Raw genomic sequence first — 18,411 nt, 5'->3', positions numbered from 1 at the left:
AATGCCAATTGCCATTCTCCTACACTGAGGGAAAACATATGGTAAGTAGGAAATAGATTTCTTATTCTCAGTGGGAACTGAAGGCGACTACCTGAGCAAAGTTTAATAAAAGAGCGAGACAAATAATATAGCAGAACTAAATGATTAAGATTGAGAGACAAGTTCAAACACTTTGTGAACAAAAAGAGGATGGACATGGGCTTGGAGGGCAAGCACTTAATGAAATTTCAAAGCATGGATTAATGACAAAATATCAACTCTACATAGATTGTCTGGTGAAGCATTAGCTAGCAATGCCCAAGAGGCAGTCTTAGCATGCATCCTTTTTGACCTTCTGCTAAGTTCTGACACTGATGACCAAACAGAATGTAAGACAGCCCTCTAGTTAGCAAAACTTGATCAATATCCACACCATTCATTAGTAAAAGTAGGGGATTCTGATGATAAACCAGTCTCTGATGGAGAACTTTAAGAGCATTCCAGTGGTTGGAATAGGCATCTACTTGCATTGTCATAAGCCATGAAAACCATAAAGTCCTTGCAGTCAAGCATGGTATAATGGTTATGCTTCCATCCTCTAATATATCCCTAATAACACTGAAAAGTAGTAAATCTCTAGTGAAATGTAAAGCTGCAATCACTTGTGCCTAAGAAAATAGCAGCTCATAGGGGTTGTAGCTCAGTGGTAGAGCGCATGCTTCGCATGTATGAGGCCCCGGGTTCAATCCCCAGAATCTCTAAGTTTTACAAAATACAGCTTTTTACCATATGTAAACTCTCTAGTAGAGCCAAAGTTAACAAGCAAACCAATAAAAGTTCTCTACAGCAATAGTCAAAGTTGAATACAAATCATAAATAATCAATCAAATATGATTATATTCATCATCTTCTTCATTCCATTTTTCAAAGTTAAGTTCCCATTGAATGCCTTTTGCCATTCTCCTACACTGAGGGAAAACATATGGTAAGTAGGAAATAGATTTTTTATTTTCAGTGGGAACTGAAGGCGACTACCCGAGCAAAGTTTAATAAAAGAGCGAGACAAATAATATAGCAAAACTAATTTATTAAGATTAAGAGACAAGTTCAAACACTTTGTGAACAAAAAGAGGATGGACATGGGCTTGGAGGGCAAGCACTTAATGAAATTTCAAAGCATTGAATGATGACAACATATGAACTCTACTTAGATTGTCTGTTGAAGCATTAGCTAGTAATGCCCAAGAGGCAGTCATAGCATGCATCCTTTGTGCCCTTCTGCTAAGTTCTGACACAAATGACCAAACAGAATGTAAGACAGCCCTCTAGTTAGCAAAACTTGATCAATATCCACACCATTCATTAGTAAAAGTAGGGGATTCTGATGATAAACCAGTCTCTGATGGAGAAATTTAAGAGCATTCCAAAGTTTGGAATGGGCTTCTACTTGCATTCTCATCACCCATGAAAACCATAAAGTCCTTGCAGTCAAGCATCGTATAATGGTTATGCTTCCATCCTCTAATATATCCCTAATAACACTGAAAAGAAGTAAATCTCTAGTGAAATGTAAACATGCAATCACTTGTGCATAAAATAATAGCAGCTTATAGGGGATGTAGCTCAGAGGTAGAGCGCATGCTTCGCATGTATGAGGCCCCGGATTCAATCCCCGGCATCTCCAAGTTTTACAAAATACAGCTTTTTACCATATGTAAACTCTCTAGTAGAGCCAAAGAAAACAAGCAAACCAATAAAAGTACTCTACAGCAATAGTCAAAGTTGAACACAAATCATAAAAAATCAATCAAATATGATTATATTCATCATCTTCTTCATTCCATTTTTCAAAGTTAAGTTCCCATTGAATGCCTATTGCCATTCTCCTACACTGTGGGAAAACATATGGTAAGTAGGAAATAGATTTTTTATTTTCAGTGGGAACTGAAGGCGAACACCCGAGCAAAGTTTAATAAATGAGCAAAACAAATAATATAGCAGAACTAAATGATTAATATTGAGAGACAAGTTCAACCACTTTATGAACAAAAAGAGGATGGACATGGGCTTGGAGGGCAAGCACTTAATGAAATTTCAAAGCATGGAATGATGACAACATATGAAGTCTACATAGATTGTCTTGTGAAGCATTTTCAAGCAATGCCCAAGAGGCAGTCTTAGCATGCATCCTTTGTGCCCTTCTGCTAAGTTCTGACACTGATGACCAAACAGAATGTAAGACAGCCCTCTAGTTAGCAAAACTTGATCAATATCCACACCATTCATTAGTAAAAGTAGGGGATTCTGATGATAAACCAGTCTCTGATGGAGAACTTTAAGAGCATTCCAGTGTTTGGAATGGGAATCTACTTGCATTCTCATCAGCCATGAAAACTATAAAGTCCTTGCAGTCAAGCATGGTATAATGGTTATGCTTCCATCCTCTAATATATCCCTAATGACACTGAAAAGTAGTAAATCTCTAGTGAAATGTAAAGCTGCAATCACTTGTGCATAAGAAAATAGCAGCTCATAGGGGATGTAGCTCAGTGGTAGAGCGCATGCTTCGCATGTATGAGGCCCCAGATTCAATCCCCAGCATCTCCAAGTTTTACAAAATACAGCTTTTTACCATATGTAAACTCTCTAGTAGAGCCAAAGAAAACAAGCAAACCAATAAAAGTACTCTACAGCAATAGTCAAAGTTGAATACAAATCATAAAAAATAAATCAAATATGATTATATTCATCATCTTCTTCATTCCAGTTTTCAAAGTTAAGTTCCTATTGAATGCCAATTGCCATTCTCCTACACTGAGGGAAAACATATGGTAAGTAGGAAATAGATTTTTTATTCTCAGTGGGAACTGAAGGCGACTACCTGAGCAAAGTTTAATAAAAGAGCGAGACAAATAATATAGCAGAACTAAATGATTAAGATTTAGAGACAAGTTCAAACACTTTGTGAACAAAAAGAGGATGGACATGGGCTTGGAGGGCAAGCACTTAATGAAATTTCAAAGCATGGAATGATGACAACATATCAACTCTACATAGATTGTCTGGTGAAGCATTAGCTAGCAATGACCAAGAGGCAGTCTTAGCATGCATCCTTTTTGACCTTCTGCTAAGTTCTGACACTGATGACCAAACAGAATGTAAGACAGCCCTCTAGTTAGCAAAACTTGATCAATATCCACACCATTCATTAGTAAAAGTAGGGGATTCTGATGATAAACCAGTCTCTGATGGAGAACTTTAAGAGCATTCCAGTGTTTGGAATGGGCATCTACTTGAATTGTCATCAGCCATGAAAAGCATAAAGTCCTTGCAGTCAAGCATGGTATAATGGTTATGCTTCCATCCTCTAAGATATCCCTAATAACACTGAAAAGTAGTAAATCTATAGTGAAATGTAAAGCTGCAATCACTTGTGCATAAGAAAATAGCTGCTCATAGGGGATGTAGCTCAGTGGTAGAGCGCATGCTTCGCATGTATGAGGCCCCGGGTTCAATCCCCAGAATCTCTAAGTTTTACAAAATACAGCTTTTTACCATATGTAAACTCTCTAGTAGAGCCAAAGTTAACAAGCAAACCAAAAAAAGTACTCTACAGCAATAGTCAAAGTTGAATACAAATCATAAATAATCAATCAAATATGATTATATTCATCATCTTCTTCATTCCATTTTTCAAAGTTAAGTTCCCATTGAATGCCTTTTGCCATTCTCCTACACTGAGGGAAAACATATGGTAAGTAGGAAATAGATTTTTTATTTTCAGTGGGAACTGAAGGCGACTACCCGAGCAAAGTTTAATAAAAGAGCGAGACAAATAATATAGCAGAACTAAATGATTAAGATTGAGAGACAAGTTCAAACACTTTATGAACAAAAAGAGGATGGACATGCGATTGGAGGGCAAGCACTTAATGAAATTTCAAAGCATGGAATGATGACAACATATGAAGTCTACATAGATTGTCTTGTGAAGCATTTTCTAGCAATGCCCAAGAGGCAGTCTTAGCATGCATTCTTTGTGCCCTTCTGCTAAGTTCTGACACTGATGACCAAACAGAATGTAAGACAGCCCTCTAGTTAGCAAAACTTGATCAATATCCACACCATTCATTAGTAAAAGTAGGGGATTCTGATGATAAACCAGTCTCTGATGGAGAACTTTAAGAGCATTCCAGTGTTTGGAATGGGAATCTACTTGCATTCTCATCAGCCATGAAAACCATAAAGTCCTTGCAGTCAAGCATGGTATAATGGTTATGCTTCCATCCTCTAATATATCCCTAATAACACTGAAAAGTAGTAAATCTCAAGTGAAATGTAAAGCTGCAATCACTTGTGCATAAGAAAATAGCAGCTTATAGGGGATGTAGCTCAGTGGTAGAGCACATGCTTCGCATGTATGAAGCCCCGGGTTCAATCCCCGGCATCTCCAAATTTCACAAAATATAGCTTTTTACCATATGTAAACTCTCTAGTAGAGCCAAAGTTAACAAGCAAACCAATAAAAGTACTCTACAGCAATAGTCAAAGTTGAATACAAATCATAAAAAATCAATCAAATATGATTATATTCATCATCTTCTTCATTCCATTTTTCAAAGTTAAGTTCCCATTGAATGCCTATTGCCATTCTCCTACACTGAGGGAAAACTTATGGTAAGTAGGAAATAGATTTTTTATTCTCAGTGGGAACTGAAGGCGACTACCTGAGCAAAGTTTAATAAAAGAGCGAGACAAATAATATAGCAGAACTAAATGATTAAGATTGAGAGACAAGTTCAACCACTTTATGAACAAAAAGAGGATGGACATGGGCTTGGAGGGCAAGCACTTAATGAAATTTCAAAGCATGGAATGATGACAACATATGAAGTCTACATAGATTGTCTTGTGATGCATTTTCTAGCAATGCCCAAGAGGCAGTCTTAGCATGCATCCTTTGTGCCCTTCTGCTAAGTTCTGACACTGATGACCAAACAGAATGTAAGACAGCCCTCTAGTTAGCAAAACTTGATCAATATCCACACCATTCATTAGTAAAAGTAGGGGATTCTGATGATAAACCAGTCTCTGATGGAGAACTTTAAGAGCATTCCAATGTTTGGAATGGGCATCTACTTGCATTCTCATCAGCCATGAAAACCATAAAGTCCTTGCAGTCAAGCATGGTATAATGGTTATGCTTCCATCCTCTAAGATATCCCTAATAACACTGAAAAGTAGTAAATCTCTAGTGAAATGTAAAGCTGCAATCACTTGTGCATAAGAAAATAGCAGCTCATAGGGGATGTAGCTCAGTGCTAGAGCGCATGCTTCGCATGTATGAGGCCCCGGATTCAATCCCCGGCATCTCCAAGTTTTACAAAATACAGCTTTTTACCATATGTAAACTGTCTAGTAGAGCCAAAGAAAACAAGCAAACCAATAAAAGTACTCTACAGCAATAGTCAAAGTTGAATACAAATCATAAAAAATAAATCAAATATGATTATATTCATCATCTTCTTCATTCCAGTTTTCAAAGTTAAGTTCCCATTGAATGCCAATTGCCATTCTCCTACACTGAGGGAAAACATATGGTAAGTAGGAAATAGATTTTTTATTCTCAGTGGGAACTGAAGGCGACTACCTGAGCAAAGTTTAATAAAAGAGCGAGACAAATAATATAGCAGAACTAAATGATTAAGATTGAGAGACAAGTTCAAACACTTTGTGAACAAAAAGAGGATGGACATGGGCTTGGAGGGCAAGCACTTAATGAAATTTCAAAGCATGGATTAATGACAAAATATCAACTCTACATAGATGGTCTGGTGAAGCATTAGCTAGCAATGCCCAAGAGGCAGTCTTAGCATGCATCCTTTTTGACCTTCTGCTAAGTTCTGACACTGATGACCAAACAGAATGTAAGACAGCCCTCTAGTTAGCAAAACTTGATCAATATCCACACCATTCATTAGTAAAAGTAGGGGATTCTGATGATAAACCAGTCTCTGATGGAGAACTTTAAGAGCATTCCAATGTTTGGAATGGGCTTCAACTTGCTTTCTCATCACCCATGAAAACCATAAAGTCCTTGCAGTCAAGCATCGTATAATGGTTATGCTTCCATCCTCTATTACATCCCTAATAACACTGAAAAGTAGTAAATCTCTAGTGAAATGTAAAGCTGCAATCACTTGTGTATAAATAAACAGCAGGTCATAGGTGATGTAGCTCAGTGGTAGAGCGCATGCTTCGCATGTATGAGGCCCCGGATTCAATCCCCGGCATCTCCAAGTTTTACAAAATACAGCATTTTACCATATGTAAACTCTCTAGTAGAGCCAAAGAAAACAAGCAAACCAATAAAAGTACTCTACAGCAACAGTCAAAGTTGAATACAAATCATAAAAAATCAATCAAATATGATTATATTCATCATCTTCTTCATTCCAGTTTTCAAGGTTAAGTTCCTATTGAATGCCTATTGCCATTCTCCTACACTGAGGGAAAATTTATGGTAAGTAGGAAATAGATTTTTTATTTTCAGTGGGAACTGAAGGCGACTACCTGAGCAAAGTTTAATAAAAGAGCGAGACAAATAATATAGCAAAACTAATTGTTTAAGATTGAAAGACAAGTTCAAACACTTTGTGAACAAAAAGAGGATGGACATGGGCTTGGAGGGCAAGCACTTAATGAAATTTCAAAGCATTGAATGATGACAACATATGAACTCTACTTAGATTGTCTGTTGAAGCATTAGCTAGTAATGCCCAAGAGGCAGTCATAGCATGCATCCTTTGTGCCCTTCTGCTAAGTTCTGACACAAATGACCAAACAGAATGTAAGACAGCCCTCTAGTTAGCAAAACTTGATCAATATCCACACCATTCATTAGTAAAAGAAGGGGATTCTGATGATAAACCAGTCTCTGATGGAGAAATTTAAGAGCATTCCAAAGTTTGGAATGGGCTTCTACTTGCATTCTCATCACCCATGAAAACCATAAAGTCCTTGCAGTCAAGCATCGTATAATGGTTATGCTTCCATCCTCTAATATATCCCTAATAACACTGAAAAGTAGTAAATCTCTAGTGAAATGTAAAGCTGCAATCACTTGTGCATAAAATAATAGCAGCTTATAGGGGATGTAGCTCAGAGGTAGAGCGCATGCTTCGCATGTATGAGGCCCCAGGTTCAATCCCTGGCTTCTCCAAGTTTCACAAAATACAGCTTTTTACCATATGTAAACTCTCTAGTAGAGCCAAAGTTAACAAGCAAACCAATAAAAGTACTCTACAGCAATAGTCAAAGTTGAATACAAATCATAAAAAATCAATCAAATATGATTATATTCATCATCTTCTTCATTCCATTTTTCAAAGTTAAGTTCCCATTGAATGCCTATTGCCATTCTCCTACACTGAGGGAAAACTTATGGTAAGTAGGAAATAGATTTTTTATTCTCAGTGGGAACTGAAGGCGACTACCTGAGCAAAGTTTAATAAAAGAGCGAGACAAATAATATAGCAGAACTAAATGATTAAGATTGAGAGACAAGTTCAACCACTTTATGAACAAAAAGAGGATGGACATGGGCTTGGAGGGCAAGCACTTAATGAAATTTCAAAGCATGGAATGATGACAACATATGAAGTCTACATAGATTGTCTTGTGAAGCATTTTCTAGCAATGCCCAAGAGGCAGTCTTAGCATGAATCCTTTGTGCCCTTCTGCTAAGTTCTGACACTGATGACCAAACAGAATGTAAGACAGCCCTCTAGTTAGCAAAACTTGATCAATATCCACACCATTCATTAGTAAAAGTAGGGGATTCTGATGATAAACCAGTCTCTGATGGAGAACTTTAAGAGCATTCCAGTGTTTGGAATGGGCATCTACTTGCATTCTCATCAGCCATGAAAACCATAAAGTCCTTGCAGTCAAGCATGGTATAATGGTTATGCTTCCATCCTCTAAGATATCCCTAATAACACTGAAAAGTAGTAAATCTCTAGTGAAATGTAAAGCTGCAATCACTTGTGCATAAAAAAATAGCAGCTCATAGGGGATGTAGCTCAGTGCTAGAGCGCATGCTTCGCATGTATGAGGCCCCGGATTCAATCCCCGGCATCTCCAAGTTTTACAAAATTCAGCTTTTTACCATATGTAAACTCTCTAGTAGAGCCAAAGAAAACAAGCAAACCAATAAAAGTACTCTACAGCAATAGTCAAAGTTGAATACAAATCATAAAAAATAAATCAAATATGATTATATTCATCATCTTCTTCATTCCAGTTTTCAAAGTTAAGTTCCTATTGAATGCCAATTGCCATTCTCCTACACTGAGGGAAAACATATGGTAAGTAGGAAATAGATTTCTTATTCTCAGTGGGAACTGAAGGCGACTACCTGAGCAAAGTTTAATAAAAGAGCGAGACAAATAATATAGCAGAACTAAATGATTAAGATTGAGAGACAAGTTCAAACACTTTGTGAACAAAAAGAGGATGGACATGGGCTTGGAGGGCAAGCACTTAATGAAATTTCAAAGCATGGATTAATGACAAAATATCAACTCTACATAGATTGTCTGGTGAAGCATTAGCTAGCAATGCCCAAGAGGCAGTCTTAGCATGCATCCTTTTTGACCTTCTGCTAAGTTCTGACACTGATGACCAAACAGAATGTAAGACAGCCCTCTAGTTAGCAAAACTTGATCAATATCCACACCATTCATTAGTAAAAGTAGGGGATTCTGATGATAAACCAGTCTCTGATGGAGAACTTTAAGAGCATTCCAGTGTTTGGAATAGGCATCTACTTGCATTGTCATCAGCCATGAAAACCATAAAGTCCTTGCAGTCAAGCATGGTATAATGGTTATGCTTCCATCCTCTAATATATCCCTAATAACACTGAAAAGTAGTAAATCTCTAGTGAAATGTAAAGCTGCAATCACTTGTGCCTAAGAAAATAGCAGCTCATAGGGGTTGTAGCTCAGTGGTAGAGCGCATGCTTCGCATGTATGAGGCCCCGGGTTCAATCCCCAGAATCTCTAAGTTTTACAAAATACAGCTTTTTACCATATGTAAACTCTCTAGTAGAGCCAAAGTTAACAAGCAAACCAATAAAAGTTCTCTACAGCAATAGTCAAAGTTGAATACAAATCATAAATAATCAATCAAATATGATTATATTCATCATCTTCTTCATTCCATTTTTCAAAGTTAAGTTCCCATTGAATGCCTTTTGCCATTCTCCTACACTGAGGGAAAACATATGGTAAGTAGGAAATAGATTTTTTATTTTCAGTGGGAACTGAAGGCGACTACCCGAGCAAAGTTTAATAAAAGAGCGAGACAAATAATATAGCAAAACTAATTTATTAAGATTAAGAGACAAGTTCAAACACTTTGTGAACAAAAAGAGGATGGACATGGGCTTGGAGGGCAAGCACTTAATGAAATTTCAAAGCATTGAATGATGACAACATATGAACTCTACTTAGATTGTCTGTTGAAGCATTAGCTAGTAATGCCCAAGAGGCAGTCATAGCATGCATCCTTTGTGCCCTTCTGCTAAGTTCTGACACAAATGACCAAACAGAATGTAAGACAGCCCTCTAGTTAGCAAAACTTGATCAATATCCACACCATTCATTAGTAAAAGTAGGGGATTCTGATGATAAACCAGTCTCTGATGGAGAAATTTAAGAGCATTCCAAAGTTTGGAATGGGCTTCTACTTGCATTCTCATCACCCATGAAAACCATAAAGTCCTTGCAGTCAAGCATCGTATAATGGTTATGCTTCCATCCTCTAATATATCCCTAATAACACTGAAAAGAAGTAAATCTCTAGTGAAATGTAAAGCTGCAATCACTTGTGCATAAAATAATAGCAGCTTATAGGGGATGTAGCTCAGAGGTAGAGCGCATGCTTCGCATGTATGAGGCCCCGGATTCAATCCCCGGCATCTCCAAGTTTTACAAAATACAGCTTTTTACCATATGTAAACTCTCTAGTAGAGCCAAAGAAAACAAGCAAACCAATAAAAGTACTCTACAGCAATAGTCAAAGTTGAACACAAATCATAAAAAATCAATCAAATATGATTATATTCATCATCTTCTTCATTCCATTTTTCAAAGTTAAGTTCCCATTGAATGCCTATTGCCATTCTCCTACACTGTGGGAAAACATATGGTAAGTAGGAAATAGATTTTTTATTTTCAGTGGGAACTGAAGGCGAACACCCGAGCAAAGTTTAATAAATGAGCAAAACAAATAATATAGCAGAACTAAATGATTAATATTGAGAGACAAGTTCAACCACTTTATGAACAAAAAGAGGATGGACATGGGCTTGGAGGGCAAGCACTTAATGAAATTTCAAAGCATGGAATGATGACAACATATGAAGTCTACATAGATTGTCTTGTGAAGCATTTTCAAGCAATGCCCAAGAGGCAGTCTTAGCATGCATCCTTTGTGCCCTTCTGCTAAGTTCTGACACTGATGACCAAACAGAATGTAAGACAGCCCTCTAGTTAGCAAAACTTGATCAATATCCACACCATTCATTAGTAAAAGTAGGGGATTCTGATGATAAACCAGTCTCTGATGGAGAACTTTAAGAGCATTCCAGTGTTTGGAATGGGAATCTACTTGCATTCTCATCAGCCATGAAAACTATAAAGTCCTTGCAGTCAAGCATGGTATAATGGTTATGCTTCCATCCTCTAATATATCCCTAATGACACTGAAAAGTAGTAAATCTCTAGTGAAATGTAAAGCTGCAATCACTTGTGCATAAGAAAATAGCAGCTCATAGGGGATGTAGCTCAGTGGTAGAGCGCATGCTTCGCATGTATGAGGCCCCAGATTCAATCCCCAGCATCTCCAAGTTTTACAAAATACAGCTTTTTACCATATGTAAACTCTCTAGTAGAGCCAAAGAAAACAAGCAAACCAATAAAAGTACTCTACAGCAATAGTCAAAGTTGAATACAAATCATAAAAAATAAATCAAATATGATTATATTCATCATCTTCTTCATTCCAGTTTTCAAAGTTAAGTTCCTATTGAATGCCAATTGCCATTCTCCTACACTGAGGGAAAACATATGGTAAGTAGGAAATAGATTTTTTATTCTCAGTGGGAACTGAAGGCGACTACCTGAGCAAAGTTTAATAAAAGAGCGAGACAAATAATATAGCAGAACTAAATGATTAAGATTTAGAGACAAGTTCAAACACTTTGTGAACAAAAAGAGGATGGACATGGGCTTGGAGGGCAAGCACTTAATGAAATTTCAAAGCATGGAATGATGACAACATATCAACTCTACATAGATTGTCTGGTGAAGCATTAGCTAGCAATGCCCAAGAGGCAGTCTTAGCATGCATCCTTTTTGACCTTCTGCTAAGTTCTGACACTGATGACCAAACAGAATGTAAGACAGCCCTCTAGTTAGCAAAACTTGATCAATATCCACACCATTCATTAGTAAAAGTAGGGGATTCTGATGATAAACCAGTCTCTGATGGAGAACTTTAAGAGCATTCCAGTGTTTGGAATGGGCATCTACTTGAATTGTCATCAGCCATGAAAAGCATAAAGTCCTTGCAGTCAAGCATGGTATAATGGTTATGCTTCCATCCTCTAAGATATCCCTAATAACACTGAAAAGTAGTAAATCTATAGTGAAATGTAAAGCTGCAATCACTTGTGCATAAGAAAATAGCGGCTCATAGGGGATGTAGCTCAGTGGTAGAGCGCATGCTTCGCATGTATGAGGCCCCGGGTTCAATCCCCAGAATCTCTAAGTTTTACAAAATACAGCTTTTTACCATATGTAAACTCTCTAGTAGAGCCAAAGTTAACAAGCAAACCAAAAAAAGTACTCTACAGCAATAGTCAAAGTTGAATACAAATCATAAATAATCAATCAAATATGATTATATTCATCATCTTCTTCATTCCATTTTTCAAAGTTAAGTTCCCATTGAATGCCTCTTGCCATTCTCCTACACTGAGGGAAAACATATGGTAAGAAGGAAATAGATTTTTTATTTTCAGTGGGAACTGAAGGCGACTACCTGAGCAAAGTTTAATAAAAGAGCGAGACAAATAATATAGCAAAACTAATTGTTTAAGATTGAAAGACAAGTTCAAACACTTTGTGAACAAAAAGAGGATGGACATGGGCTTGGAGGGCAAGCACTTAATGAAATTTCAAAGCATTGAATGATGACAACATATGAACTCTACTTAGATTGTCTGTTGAAGCATTAGCTAGTAATGCCCAAGAGGCAGTCATAGCATGCATCCTTTGTGCCCTTCTGCTAAGTTCTGACACAAATGACCAAACAGAATGTAAGACAGCCCTCTAGTTAGCAAAACTTGATCAATATCCACACCATTCATTAGTAAAAGAAGGGGATTCTGATGATAAACCAGTCTCTGATGGAGAAATTTAAGAGCATTCCAAAGTTTGGAATGGGCTTCTACTTGCATTCTCATCACCCATGAAAACCATAAAGTCCTTGCAGTCAAGCATCGTATAATGGTTATGCTTCCATCCTCTAATATATCCCTAATAACACTGAAAAGTAGTAAATCTCTAGTGAAATGTAAAGCTGCAATCACTTGTGCATAAAATAATAGCAGCTTATAGGGGATGTAGCTCAGAGGTAGAGCGCATGCTTCGCATGTATGAGGCCCCGGATTCAATCCCCGGCATCTCCAAGTTTTACAAAATACAGCTTTTTACCATATGTAAACTCTCTAGTAGAGCCAAAGAAAACAAGCAAACCAATAAAAGTACTCTACAGCAATAGTCAAAGTTGAATACAAATCATAAAAAATCAATCAAATATGATTATATTCATCATCTTCTTCATTCCATTTTTCAAAGTTAAGTTCCCATTGAATGCCTATTGCCATTCTCCTACACTGAGGGAAAACTTATGGTAAGTAGGAAATAGATTTTTTATTCTCAGTGGGAACTGAAGGCGACTACCTGAGCAAAGTTTAATAAAAGAGCGAGACAAATAATATAGCAGAACTAAATGATTAAGATTGAGAGACAAGTTCAACCACTTTATGAACAGAAAGAGGATGGACATGGGCTTGGAGGGCAAGCACTTAATGAAATTTCAAAGCATGGAATGATGACAACATATGAAGTCTACATAGATTGTCTTGTGAAGCATTTTCTAGCAATGCCCAAGAGGCAGTCTTAGCATGAATCCTTTGTGCCCTTCTGCTAAGTTCTGACACTGATGACCAAACAGAATGTAAGACAGCCCTCTAGTTAGCAAAACTTGATCAATATCCACACCATTCATTAGTAAAAGTAGGGGATTCTGATGATAAACCAGTCTCTGATGGAGAACTTTAAGAGCATTCCAGTGTTTGGAATGGGCATCTACTTGCATTCTCATCAGCCATGAAAACCATAAAGTCCTTGCAGTCAAGCATGGTATAATGGTTATGCTTCCATCCTCTAAGATATCCCTAATAACACTGAAAAGTAGTAAATCTCTAGTGAAATGTAAAGCTGCAATCACTTGTGCATAAAAAAATAGCAGCTCATAGGGGATGTAGCTCAGTGCTAGAGCGCATGCTTCGCATGTATGAAGCCCCGGATTCAATCCCCGGCATCTCCAAGTTTTACAAAATTCAGCTTTTTACCATATGTAAACTCTCTAGTAGAGCCAAAGAAAACAAGCAAACCAATAAAAGTACTCTACAGCAATAGTCAAAGTTGAATACAAATCACAAAAAATAAATCAAATATGATTATATTCATCATCTTCTTCATTCCATTTTTCAAAGTTAAGTTCCCATTGAATGCCTTTTGCCATTCTCCTACACTGAGGGAAAACATATGGTAAGTAGGAAATAGATTTTTTATTTTCAGTGGGAACTGAAGGCGACTACCCGAGCAAAGTTTAATAAAAGAGCGAGACAAATAATATAGCAAAACTAATTTATTAAGATTAAGAGACAAGTTCAAACACTTTGTGAACAAAAAGAGGATGGACATGGGCTTGGAGGGCAAGCACTTAATGAAATTTCAAAGCATGGAATGATGACAACATATGAAGTCTACATAGATTGTCTTGTGAAGCATTTTCTAGCAATGCCCAAGAGGCAGTCTTAGCATGCATTCTTTGTGCCCTTCTGCTAAGTTCTGACACTGATGACCAAACAGAATGTAAGACAGCCCTCTAGTTAGGAAAACTTGATCAATATCCACACCATTCATTAGTAAAAGTAGGGGATTCTGATGATAAACCAGTCTCTGATGGAGAACTTTAAGAGCATTCCAGTGTTTGGAATGGGAATCTACTTGCATTCTCATCAGCCATGAAAACCATAAAGTCCTTGCAGTCAAGCATGGTATAATGGTTATGCTTCCATCCTCTAATATATCCCTAATAACACTGAAAAGAAGTAAATCTCTAGTGAAATGTAAAGCTGCAATCACTTGTGCATAAAATAATAGCAGCTTATAGGGGATGTAGCTCAGAGGTAGAGCGCATGCTTCGCATGTATGAGGACCCAGATTCAATCCCCGGCATCTCCAAGTTTTACAAAATACAGCTTTTTACCATATGTAAACTCTCTAGTAGAGCCAAAGAAAACAAGCAAACCAATAAAAGTACTCTACAGCAATAGTCAAAGTTGAACACAAATCATAAAAAATCAATCAAATATGATTATATTCATCATCTTCTTCATTCCATTTTTCAAAGTTAAGTTCCCATTGAATGCCTATTGCCATTCTCCTACACTGTGGGAAAACATATGGTAAGTAGGAAATAGATTTTTTATTTTCAGTGGGAACTGAAGGCGACTACCCGAGCAAAGTTTAATAAAAGAGCGAGACAAATAATATAGCAAAACTAATTTATTAAGATTAAGAGACAAGTTCAAACACTTTGTGAACAAAAAGAGGATGGACATGGGCTTGGAGGGCAAGCACTTAATGAAATTTCAAAGCATGGAATGATGACAACATATGAAGTCTACATAGATTGTCTTGTGAAGCATTTTCTAGCAATGCCCAAGAGGCAGTCTTAGCATGCATTCTTTGTGCCCTTCTGCTAAGTTCTGACACTGATGACCAAACAGAATGTAAGACAGCCCTCTAGTTAGGAAAACTTGATCAATATCCACACCATTCATTAGTAATAGTAGGGGATTCTGATGATAAACCAGTCTCTGATGGAGAACTTTAAGAGCATTCCAGTGTTTGGAATGGGAATCTACTTGCATTCTCATCAGCCATGAAAACCATAAAGTCCTTGCAGTCAAGCATGGTATAATGGTTATCCTTCCATCCTCTAATATATCCCTAATAACACTGAAAAGAAGTAAATCTCTAGTGAAATGTAAAGCTGCAATCACTTGTGCATAAAATAATAGCAGCTTATAGGGGATGTAGCTCAGAGGTAGAGCGCATGCTTCGCATGTATGAGGCCCCGGATTCAATCCCCGGCATCTCCAAGTTTTACAAAATACAGCTTTTTACCATATGTAAACTCTCTAGTAGAGCCAAAGAAAACAAGCAAACCAATAAAAGTACTCTACAGCAATAGTCAAAGTTGAACACAAATCATAAAAAATCAATCAAATATGATTATATTCATCATCTTCTTCATTCCATTTTTCAAAGTTAAGTTCCCATTGAATGCCTATTGCCATTCTCCTACACTGTGGGAAAACATATGGTAAGTAGGAAATAGATTTTTTATTTTCAGTGGGAACTGAAGGCGAACACCCGAGCAAAGTTTAATAAATGAGCGAGACAAATAATATAGCAGAACTAAATGATTAAGATTGAGAGACAAGTTCAACCACTTTATGAACAAAAAGAGGATGGACATGGGCTTGGAGGGCAAGCACTTAATGAAATTTCAAAGCATGGAATGATGACAACATATGAAGTCTACATAGATTGTCTTGTGAAGCATTTTCAAGCAATGCCCAAGAGGCAGTCTTAGCATGCATCCTTTGTGCCCTTCTGCTAAGTTCTGACACTGATGACCAAACAGAATGTAAGACAGCCCTCTAGTTAGCAAAACTTGATCAATATCCACACCATTCATTAGTAAAAGTAGGGGATTCTGATGATAAACCAGTCTCTGATGGAGAACTTTAAGAGCATTCCAGTGTTTGGAATGGGAATCTACTTGCATTCTCATCAGCCATGAAAACTATAAAGTCCTTGCAGTCAAGCATGGTATAATGGTTATGCTTCCATCCTCTAATATATCCCTAATGACACTGAAAAGTAGTAAATCTCTAGTGAAATGTAAAGCTGCAATCACTTGTGCATAAGAAAATAGCAGCTCATAGGGGATGTAGCTCAGTGGTAGAGCGCATGCTTCGCATGTATGAGGCCCCAGATTCAATCCCCAGCATCTCCAAGTTTTACAAAATACAGCTTTTTACCATATGTAAACTCTCTAGTAGAGCCAAAGAAAACAAGCAAACCAATAAAAGTACTCTACAGCAATAGTCAAAGTTGAATACAAATCATAAAAAATAAATCAAATATGATTATATTCATCATCTTCTTCATTCCAGTTTTCAAAGTTAAGTTCCTATTGAATGCCAATTGCCATTCTCCTACACTGAGGGAAAACATATGGTAAGTAGGAAATAGATTTTTTATTCTCAGTGGGAACTGAAGGCGACTACCTGAGCAAAGTTTAATAAAAGAGCGAGACAAATAATATAGCAGAACTAAATGATTAAGATTTAGAGACAAGTTCAAACACTTTGTGAACAAAAAGAGGATGGACATGGGCTTGGAGGGCAAGCACTTAATGAAATTTCAAAGCATGGAATGATGACAACATATCAACTCTACATAGATTGTCTGGTGAAGCATTAGCTAGCAATGCCCAAGAGGCAGTCTTAGCATGCATCCTTTTTGACCTTCTGCTAAGTTCTGACACTGATGACCAAACAGAATGTAAGACAGCCCTCTAGTTAGCAAAACTTGATCAATATCCACACCATTCATTAGTAAAAGTAGGGGATTCTGATGATAAACCAGTCTCTGATGGAGAACTTTAAGAGCATTCCAGTGTTTGGAATGGGCATCTACTTGAATTGTCATCAGCCATGAAAAGCATAAAGTCCTTGCAGTCAAGCATGGTATAATGGTTATGCTTCCATCCTCTAAGATATCCCTAATAACACTGAAAAGTAGTAAATCTATAGTGAAATGTAAAGCTGCAATCACTTGTGCATAAGAAAATAGCGGCTCATAGGGGATGTAGCTCAGTGGTAGAGCGCATGCTTCGCATGTATGAGGCCCCGGGTTCAATCCCCAGAATCTCTAAGTTTTACAAAATACAGCTTTTTACCATATGTAAACTCTCTAGTAGAGCCAAAGTTAACAAGCAAACCAAAAAAAGTACTCTACAGCAATAGTCAAAGTTGAATACAAATCATAAATAATCAATCAAATATGATTATATTCATCATCTTCTTCATTCCATTTTTCAAAGTTAAGTTCCCATTGAATGCCTTTTGCCATTCTCCTACACTGAGGGAAAACATATAGTAAGTAGGAAATAGATTTTTTATTTTCAGTGGGAACTGAAGGCGACTACCCGAGCAAAGTTTAATAAAAGAGCGAGACAAATAATATAGCAGAACTAAATGATTAAGATTGAGAGACAAGTTCAAACACTTTATGAACAAAAAGAGGATGGACATGGGATTGGAGGGCAAGCACTTAATGAAATTTCAAAGCATGGAATGATGACAACATATGAAGTCTACATAGATTGTCTTGTGAAGCATTTTCTAGCAATGCCCAAGAGGCAGTCTTAGCATGCATTCTTTGTGCCCTTCTGCTAAGTTCTGACACTGATGACCAAACAGAATGTAAGACAGCCCTCTAGTTAGCAAAACTTGATCAATATCCACACCATTCATTAGTAAAAGTAGGGGATTCTGATGATAAACCAGTCTCTGATGGAGAACTTTAAGAGCATTCCAGTGTTTGGAATGGGAATCTACTTGCATTCTCATCAGCCATGAAAACCATAAAGTCCTTGCAGTCAAGCATGGTATAATGGTTATGCTTCCATCCTCTAATATATCCCTAATAACACTGAAAAGTAGTAAATCTCTAGTGAAATGTAAAGCTGCAATCACTTGTGCATAAAATAATAGCAGCTTATAGGGGATGTAGCTCAGAGGTAGAGCGCATGCTTCGCATGTATGAGGCCCCGGATTCAATCCCCGGCATCTCCAAGTTTTACAAAATACAGCTTTTTACCATATGTAAACTCTCTAGTAGAGCCAAAGAAAACAAGCAAACCAATAAAAGTACTCTACAGCAATAGTCAAAGTTGAACACAAATCATAAAAAATCAATCAAATATGAT

At 37.2% G+C, this 18,411-nt stretch overlaps 13 non-coding genes across 13 annotated transcripts; all 13 read left to right on the top strand.

The window, feature by feature from the left end:
- Positions 1-1,591: 1,591 nt before the first annotated feature.
- TRNAA-CGC (transfer RNA alanine (anticodon CGC)) lies at positions 1,592-1,663 on the top strand. Its single transcript has one exon. It is a non-coding gene; the product is annotated as a tRNA-Ala (tRNA).
- A 1,774-nt stretch (positions 1,664-3,437) lies between these two features.
- On the top strand, positions 3,438-3,509 carry TRNAA-CGC (transfer RNA alanine (anticodon CGC)). The gene has a single exon. It is a non-coding gene; the product is annotated as a tRNA-Ala (tRNA).
- An 851-nt stretch (positions 3,510-4,360) lies between these two features.
- Positions 4,361-4,432, top strand: TRNAA-CGC (transfer RNA alanine (anticodon CGC)). The gene has a single exon. It is a non-coding gene; the product is annotated as a tRNA-Ala (tRNA).
- An 851-nt stretch (positions 4,433-5,283) lies between these two features.
- On the top strand, positions 5,284-5,355 carry TRNAA-CGC (transfer RNA alanine (anticodon CGC)). The gene has a single exon. It is a non-coding gene; the product is annotated as a tRNA-Ala (tRNA).
- An 851-nt stretch (positions 5,356-6,206) lies between these two features.
- On the top strand, positions 6,207-6,278 carry TRNAA-CGC (transfer RNA alanine (anticodon CGC)). The gene has a single exon. It is a non-coding gene; the product is annotated as a tRNA-Ala (tRNA).
- Positions 6,279-7,129: 851 nt separating this feature from the next.
- Positions 7,130-7,201, top strand: TRNAA-CGC (transfer RNA alanine (anticodon CGC)). The gene has a single exon. It is a non-coding gene; the product is annotated as a tRNA-Ala (tRNA).
- An 851-nt stretch (positions 7,202-8,052) lies between these two features.
- TRNAA-CGC (transfer RNA alanine (anticodon CGC)) lies at positions 8,053-8,124 on the top strand. Its single transcript has one exon. It is a non-coding gene; the product is annotated as a tRNA-Ala (tRNA).
- Positions 8,125-9,898: 1,774 nt separating this feature from the next.
- On the top strand, positions 9,899-9,970 carry TRNAA-CGC (transfer RNA alanine (anticodon CGC)). Its single transcript has one exon. It is a non-coding gene; the product is annotated as a tRNA-Ala (tRNA).
- Positions 9,971-11,744: 1,774 nt separating this feature from the next.
- TRNAA-CGC (transfer RNA alanine (anticodon CGC)) lies at positions 11,745-11,816 on the top strand. Its single transcript has one exon. It is a non-coding gene; the product is annotated as a tRNA-Ala (tRNA).
- Positions 11,817-12,667: 851 nt separating this feature from the next.
- On the top strand, positions 12,668-12,739 carry TRNAA-CGC (transfer RNA alanine (anticodon CGC)). Its single transcript has one exon. It is a non-coding gene; the product is annotated as a tRNA-Ala (tRNA).
- Positions 12,740-15,436: 2,697 nt separating this feature from the next.
- Positions 15,437-15,508, top strand: TRNAA-CGC (transfer RNA alanine (anticodon CGC)). Its single transcript has one exon. It is a non-coding gene; the product is annotated as a tRNA-Ala (tRNA).
- A 1,774-nt stretch (positions 15,509-17,282) lies between these two features.
- TRNAA-CGC (transfer RNA alanine (anticodon CGC)) lies at positions 17,283-17,354 on the top strand. The gene has a single exon. It is a non-coding gene; the product is annotated as a tRNA-Ala (tRNA).
- An 851-nt stretch (positions 17,355-18,205) lies between these two features.
- On the top strand, positions 18,206-18,277 carry TRNAA-CGC (transfer RNA alanine (anticodon CGC)). Its single transcript has one exon. It is a non-coding gene; the product is annotated as a tRNA-Ala (tRNA).
- Positions 18,278-18,411: the final 134 nt, after the last annotated feature.

Source organism: Taudactylus pleione, unplaced genomic scaffold (genome assembly GCF_031769625.1).
Source record: "Taudactylus pleione unplaced genomic scaffold, aTauple2 ptg000070l, whole genome shotgun sequence".
NCBI lineage: Eukaryota > Metazoa > Chordata > Amphibia > Anura > Myobatrachidae > Taudactylus > Taudactylus pleione.
This window is presented reverse-complemented; position numbering and strand designations above follow the sequence as displayed.